Source organism: Ixodes scapularis, unplaced genomic scaffold (assembly GCF_016920785.2).
Source record: "Ixodes scapularis isolate PalLabHiFi unplaced genomic scaffold, ASM1692078v2 PGA_scaffold3__209_contigs__length_174095766, whole genome shotgun sequence".
Classification (NCBI taxonomy): Eukaryota; Metazoa; Arthropoda; class Arachnida; order Ixodida; family Ixodidae; genus Ixodes; species Ixodes scapularis.
In genome coordinates, this window is record NW_024609868.1 from 26,014,342 (window position 1) to 26,022,085 (window position 7,744).

Consider the following 7,744-nt stretch of genomic DNA (forward strand, 5'->3'; position numbering starts at 1 on the left):
CGCGCACCTTTCGCCCATGGTAGCTGAACACCGCACGCGCTGGAGCCTCATTGTCAACTTCAGGAATTCCAGCTCCTTGCCAGACAACGCCACTGTTGCTGCGCTGACACATTTTTCTTCTCTACTCAAGGTGTGGAAGGTCTCCAGCACCTCGCGTGTCACTTTGTTCCTGTGTCGTCCCAAGATGGTGGTGGCACTAAAAATGGCTTGCGCAAGCACTCTTTGTAGTGAACCGATAGGTGTCCTCCAACATTGTCGCTTCGAGGGAGTACCTGTGCTCGCGGAGCCTTACATTCAGGCAACGTCCCGTTTGTCCCGCGTAGGTGCGGCCGCACGAGAGGGGGATACTGTTAATTACTCCCGTAACACATGAGACGAACGGCCTGACGTGCTTCTTACTACACTTGTTCCGTGCGATTCCCTCTGCCTTCGCATTAACTGTGGGGCAGATCTGGTTCATTTTTTGTGGTGCTGAGAAAACCTCCCAGGGTCTGAAAGAGACTGTCACGTAGTCAGAAGTGGCGGAAACCAAGATGGCGGGCCTCGAACGCCAGTGCTGTCAATGATCTGGCCTTGTCGCTGTCACGATAAAGCTGCAGCTCCTGCAGCCGTGGTCACGGCCGGGGTTGAAGCGCATTTAAGACGGAGACCCGGTAACGGCGGTGACCAGCGTCCTCGAGGGCCCCACCGAGGGCGAGCAAGGACACCGGCTGACTTTCGACCACGGTGTAAGATAATATTCTTCAGGTGAGGAGAGCGCATTCCTCGCGACGTACCCAATAAATTTCGCTCTTCACACTCTCTCACTATGGTTTCAAGCGGCACCGGCAGGTGACTCGTCGACCCGTGGGCACGCATGGGCACGTACAAGACGGCTCGTGCCGCCTCATCTACCACACGCGCAGAGCTCCAGCGAGGTTGTCGCACGTGCAGAAAGACCACGATGTACAGGGGTGTCATGGCAACGAGATAATTTTTTTCGCTGTCACACAGTTTCGCCGTTTGGCCGCCGGCGACACTCTCAGCCGCGGGCACGGTGGCAGCCGAATAATGCAGTCTTTCGGATGCCCGTCGAACGAACACTATCTGATTCGTCGCGCCGCGCGTTCAGCCACGCCGTGCCCTCTCCTAAAGAGAGTATCTTACACCATGCTTTTGACTGATTTAATCAAAATCTCAGTGTCAACTGTTTCAGAGCGATCCCAGCACGAGCTGAGAACACGCCCCTGCGAGTGAGGCACGCGCTTATCTCGCTCAGAGTAGTGCCACTAAATAAGCTACGCTTCAGAGTAACGACACTTGGCCATATTGTGGCTTAAAATCATGGTTGCCAGTTATCTGAAGCTTTATCTGAAATCACAGGAAATGCTTTTCCGCCGTCCACAAATGTTTAAACGGTTCGCGACAGAGCAAAGCAATATTACATGACCTTCCTAACACCGAATCTAATGCTGAGGAAGTCGCATTTTTGAATCATGACGATCGGCCGTTGCGTCTGTTCTGCATACGAGCCAAAATGGCGGCGCCCACAACAATGTCGGGGAACGGAGTGCCGATACTCTAAGCGCAGCTTATTTAGTGGCTCTAGCTCAGAGTATTAGCGGTGAGATGTTTCGGTGGCGCCCTCGTTTGGTTACCTTTCGTGACGTCATTACCTTGCGAACAACAAGCTCGATGGTGTTTGCAATGAGCATGGTGAAAGCCTCAAATCATAGAGCTCTCAAAGCAACAGTGCCAACACCGTCAAAACTGAAGTTCTTACATTCCTCTTATTTGCGTCGATGAGAAATCCATTGCTGACGTCATAGTCAGCATTCGGCCAATTGTGGTGGGCCGACTGCAGCGACGCATTCGATCGCTCAGGTCGCCAATAGAGCCACTAAATGCGCTGCACTATATTGTGGTGCTAGCTCAGACATAGCATCCTATACACGTTTTCCACAAGGGCGCAGCCATCTTGAATGTTGTCACTACTGGTATGCAGTAAAGCATTGTTTTGATCCCTCCACACCGCTGGAAAGTGTTTACGAAAAATTCGTGATTGTCATACATCCTTGTTTTGCCTCACCTATATTTACTATCATATTCCAGGTTCAAAGTTTTATTTTTTGTTCGTCTCGCATACCAGATACGGAACCCACGCGACTAAGAACGACAGGAAACAGAAAACATGTATCTACTGGCAGATCGCCACGAAATAGGAAAGGAGGGGCGGCAGACAACGGATGAGAGGAGAGCCACGTGACTGGCGCCCCGCTGCGGCGAGGCGCCGAAACGCAGCGTCGCCGTTGCCGCGAGACGCTACGGCGAGACCCGAGGACTCGAAAGTGTTTTTTGGGTCCTTGCCGTTGCAAAAGTTGTGCGCTGACGTCCATGTTCCCTCGAGAAATGGCACTTTGATGCTCTGTGCTACCAGATCCTGGCGCTCCAAATCTGCGGCAGGGCACTCTATGGCTCCGTCGTCGAACTGCCAGGCTTCGTGAGAAACCACTAGACTCAAAATACTACAAATAACAACAAGAAAAGAAAAGAAAAGAAAGACGCAAGAAAAAATAAGACAATGACACCAAAGCAATGGTGGACTAGCAAAAATACAATCACGAGCTAAAGTCCGCGCTCCATGCTTTGACGCCTATACATCGTTTCAGCTAGAGCCACTAAATGAGCTGCGCTTAGAGTATCGGCACTCCGTTCCCCGGCATTGTTGTGGGCGCCGCCATTTTGGCTCGTATGCAGAGCAGACGCAACTGTCGATCGTCATGATTCAAAAGTGCGACTTCTTCAGCATTAGATTCGGTTGTGGAAAGGTCACGCAATATTGCTTTGCTCTGTCACGAACTATTTAAACATTTGTGGAGGGCGGAAAGACGTTTCCTGTGATTTCAGATAAAGCTTCAGATAACTGGCAACCATGATTTTACGACACAATATGGCCAAGTGTCGTTACTCTGAAGCGTAGCTTATTTAGTGGCACTAGTTTCAGCTTAAAAAGCGCGAGCTCCGGGCTTCCAGTGTCCTGCCAAGCACGCGCGCTCGTGCAGTCGAGGCACTGCGGCACTAGTTCAGCAGGGTCACATTCTCGCGCTTGTTGCATCGGCTGCGTCTAATCGTGCGAGCGCAGGTTCTGCAAAAGAACGTCTCAAAGCCAAGGTCCCTTGCTATCGCGCTGGTAGCCTGGGCTGCAGTCTCGTACGTGACACTCTGGACACTGCCGCGTGCTTCATCTTGAACTGTGATAGCTGTGCGGTCTGATCATGGCCATAGTTGGGAAATGGTTAATCGCCGCTTTGATCGTCGCTTTCTCGGTCCTGTTTAAGTGCAGCAGAAGCTTCCGGTTTTACTCCAAGCTCTACTTCTACTATGTCGTGGTAGGACTAGCCTGTTCGGTCGCTTGCCTTCCTTGCTTCCTGACGCCTATGCATCCCGAAAACGTCCTGTAAGTCATGCATGATCTTATGCTTGCACCCTTTGGGGTTCGTGTAGACAACCGCCCGAAAACACCACGGTTCGCAGATGTCCGGTATAAAGTTCCGCGTTCCATTTCCGTTGCTCAAAGCGAATAGTTCTCAATGAGGTTTCAGTGTGATCGCGGTACAAACAAATTCAAGCACTTCATTAAAAAAATGAAAGCCGTTTACAACTCCTTGTAACGCCGAATAAGGGCGCAGCTCTTGAGGAGGAGGATGGTAAGGTACTGAAGGAAGGGTTTACCCCTCCTTCCTCCTCCTCACCTCCTCATCCTGCCTGCTACTCCTGCCTCCGAGTGCCGTCGCCGTCGGCGTAATCGTGAGGTCACGTCACCCTCTTGACGTCGCGTGAACCTCATGACCTCAGGGGGGTCACGTGAGATTCTGAGGGGTCACGTGCCCCCCTAAGGACCCCCTGAGGGGGTCACGAGGTCCCACTCAGGACCCCCTGAGGTCACGTGAACCCCCTTAGGACCCCTCTCAGGGGGGTCACGTGACCCCGCTCAAAACCCCTGTCAGGCGGGTCACATGACTCCCCTGAGGGGGTCATGAGGACGTTTCGGCACGGTGCCGAAACGTCACCATGCCGAAACGTCTCCGCAGTTATGCCGACGGCGACGGCAACGCCACTCAAGCCGGAAACGGGCGCCAAAGAGCTGTGCTCTAAAAAAATGCTCCCATCGAAAGAGCACTTGCTCAGTGGAAGCACATGTCACATGCGCCGAGAAACTGAGGGAGAAAATGAGATGAGAGCGTGCGGGAACGGCAGAACAAAATTTGGTAGAACGCCGCGGAGCTAAGCATACTCCGTTTCATTTTATGTTGTACCGCAGCGAAGGCTATTCGCCTCGAGATTCGATCGGCAAGGCTCATGCGGTGAAATGCAGAACTACGCTTTGTTTTACACTTAAGGCTGGTTCACACTGCCCCGTTTTCTTGCGTTACGTTACGAAAAGTCACCGGGAAATCTGTGCTTCGCATTAAGCGTGGCTACCAATTCAAGCAAATAGCCTGACAGGAGGCATTCGAGACACGAATGTTTCGGTGACTTAGTCATAACGTAAGAAATCGGTGCTGTGAGAAAAGTTGAACCGAGCTCAACTCGTTACTTTACGTTACGACGAACCTTGTGTCCTTCGTTGCCACGGTAACTCACCGTCCTATCTCGTCGTCACCGAAACATTCGTGTCTCGAATATCGCGTGCCAGGTGATCTCCTTGAATTGGTAACCACTCATAATACGAAGCACAGATTTCCCGGTGACTTTTCGTAACGTAACGTAAGAAAACCGGGCAGTGTGAACGAGCCTTTACTTGGAGCAAAACGAATGCTACGTCTGCGAGGCCGAAGCCATGGGAAGCGCCGATGCAGCGCTCGCGCACTGGAACCAACTGGTAAGCGCTCAAGCTCAGTACCCTAGTCCGTGCTCTGTGCTGTTAGTGTGGATGCTTCGTCTCTACCTGCATTGCGGACAGCTAGGTGCCTCATAGAGAACCACGAATAAGCAAGAGCACGCTTCTACACAATTCAATCTGGGTCTCGAGGCCAATAGAAGCGCGATGTGGCCTATTAGCGGCGAGATGTTTCGGTGGCGCCCTCGTTTGGTTACCTTTCGTGACGTCATTACCTTGTGAGCAAGTTCGATGGTGTTTGTAATGGGCATGGTGGAAGCCTGAAATCATAGCGCTCTCAAAGCAACACTACAAACACCATCAAAATTGAAGTTATAACATTCCTCTTATTTCCGTCGATGAGACATCCTTTGCTGACGTCATAGTCAGCATTCGGCTAATTGTGATGGGCCGACCACAGCGAAGCTTTCGATCGCTCACGTCGCCAATAGGGCACATCGCGCTTCTACTGTCCTCGAAACTTAGATTGAATTGTGTGGAAGCGTGCTCTTGTTTATCCATGGTTCTCTATGAGGCACCTGGGCCGGTTTGCTCATCTTGCGACCGTGGCCGCGGCTGCGGCCAGGAAGGATTTTTATGTCACGTGACCAGCTCCATGGGGATGAGGAAGTACCTAGCGTTTTGCCTAATGGCGGAGAAATCCGTATCGCTTCAAGCACAAAAGCCTAATTTCGCTCGCAGAAACTGACTGCAGGGACTTTCAACCGGAGTCCAATTGACCGCCCCTTTATACTGTAGGAGCGGCAGGTAAAGTTACGGCCAGGGAGGGCAAATATGAGCCAAAATAAAGAAAAAACCACGCGGGATGAAAGCCGTGGCAGTATATTTATATACCTCCGCCAGCGCCTGCGGTTCGCACCTTCTGCTGTGGTTGAGAGGTTAGAGCGCCTATACTTGCCGTCGCCGCGTGATGGATTGCAAGTTGCGATATGCAGACTTCATTGAGAAGTTTTTCAATAAATGGCGTGCCACAAGCATGTGATGGACTGTGGAGCACCATAGCAGGATAGAGCTGAAGGAGAAGTCGGCATCTTCTGCTATAGTGTCATGTATACAGGCTTAGTTTCAGCAAACCGGGTCATGTGGTCAAAGCAATACTCACCGGTTGTTATTCGCGGCTACGGGAAATGGTCCCAAGAAGTCAATTCAGGGTCCTTTAAGAGGGTGCTCGGGGGGGGGGGGGGGGGGGAGGGGGGGGGGGAGTGCAGACACGGAATGTAAAGTGCCAGGAGGCTTTGTCGTGAACTGCTTTCTTATCTGGTACTGCTGACAAGAGCGGACGTATTTGTTGCTGCCACCGTACATACCGCTCCAGAAATAACCGGCTCGAACTCGAAAGTAAGACTTATCGAAGCCGAGGTATAGGGTGGACAAGACTGGCGCGAATTATTTCGTTTTGAAATGTCCGAGGAACGACAAGAAGCCAAGAACGTCCTCGCAGTTCGTAATTGCGTCTGAAGAAGCTACCATTCTGGATAGTTTTCAAACGCGCTGAACGTGCGTGCGCTGGGATGCATGAGAGGTTATGCCGCGAAGGTGATCAATTATTGGCTTTACGAAAGGATCCGACATCTGGGCTGCGGCCATCTCTGTGTGGGTCAATGGCACCGCGGTGAGCGAGTTCAGTGTCTCTTGACCAGGAGAGACCAAGGGGCCTTCTGGACAAGCCATCTGCGTCAATGTGTATCTTACCGCGTATTTGTAGATGACAGTAAAACTGCAATCTTGCAGTTTGAGAGATCATCATTCGAGGCGTCCTGACGGATATTTAAGACTCGCGAGCCAGCAGAGCGCATGGTGGCCGGTCACTATAAGGAAGTGAATTCCTTATTAATAGGGGCGGAACCTTGATGCTGCCCATACGAATGCTAAGCATTCGGGTTCGGTAATAGTAAGATTCCGTTAAAATGGAGTAAGAGTGCGACTTGCATAGGCGATAACACGTTGAGTGTCTTGAAAAGTCTGAGCTAAGACGGAACCGATAGCGTGTTCTCTTGCGTACGTATATCTCCGTTTCTGCTCCTTTGTGAGGTGACCGAGGACGGGGCTTCTTGTTAACGTTACTTTAAGGGGTTCAAACACTTGGTGTTGTAGTGGGCCCCACGCAAATGTGGTGTTGTTGTGAAGGATCTGATTAAGAGGTTCGGCAACATGAGCAAAAGCAGGGATCAACTTCCTGAAATAGGTGCACAATCCAAGAAGATCACGGACGCCCATTTGAACTTTCGGCGTAGGGAACTCAGAAACGGCTCGAAGTTTTCCAGAGTCCGGGCGGATGCCATCAGCGCTAAATAATTGCCCAAGCGCTTTTAGTTGTCGAGCTCCAAATGTGCATCTCTTAGAGTTCAACTGTAGATGGGTGGAGCGGGAACATTCAAGCACCTGTTTGAGACGGTGTAAATATTCATCAAACGTGCTTGAGAACACAACAACGCGTCGTCAAGGTATCAGATACATATATTCCAGGTCAGGCCGCGAAACAATGTGTCCATCATCCTTTTGAAGGTCGCAATGGCATTACACAAACCATACGGCATGACGTTGAACTGATAGAAGCCGCCAGGCGTTTTGAAAGCGGTTTTTGGTTTGTCAGCATCAGCAACTGGTATCTGCCAGAGCCGCTCCGGAGAATCATCGATGAAAAGAAGGACGATCCTTGATGTGCGTCTATTGTGTCGTCGATCTGTGGCAGTAGACATATTTTTGTTACTTTATTTAGATGGCATTAATAATAGTGCCACGATCCATCCTTTTTTTTTTTTTTTTTTACTAGGACGACGGGAGATGATTACGGGCTTAGTAGGGCTTTATTGCCTTGTTTTCTAGCATTTCGGTGACGTTTTCTTTCATGACTTGGCGTTCCAT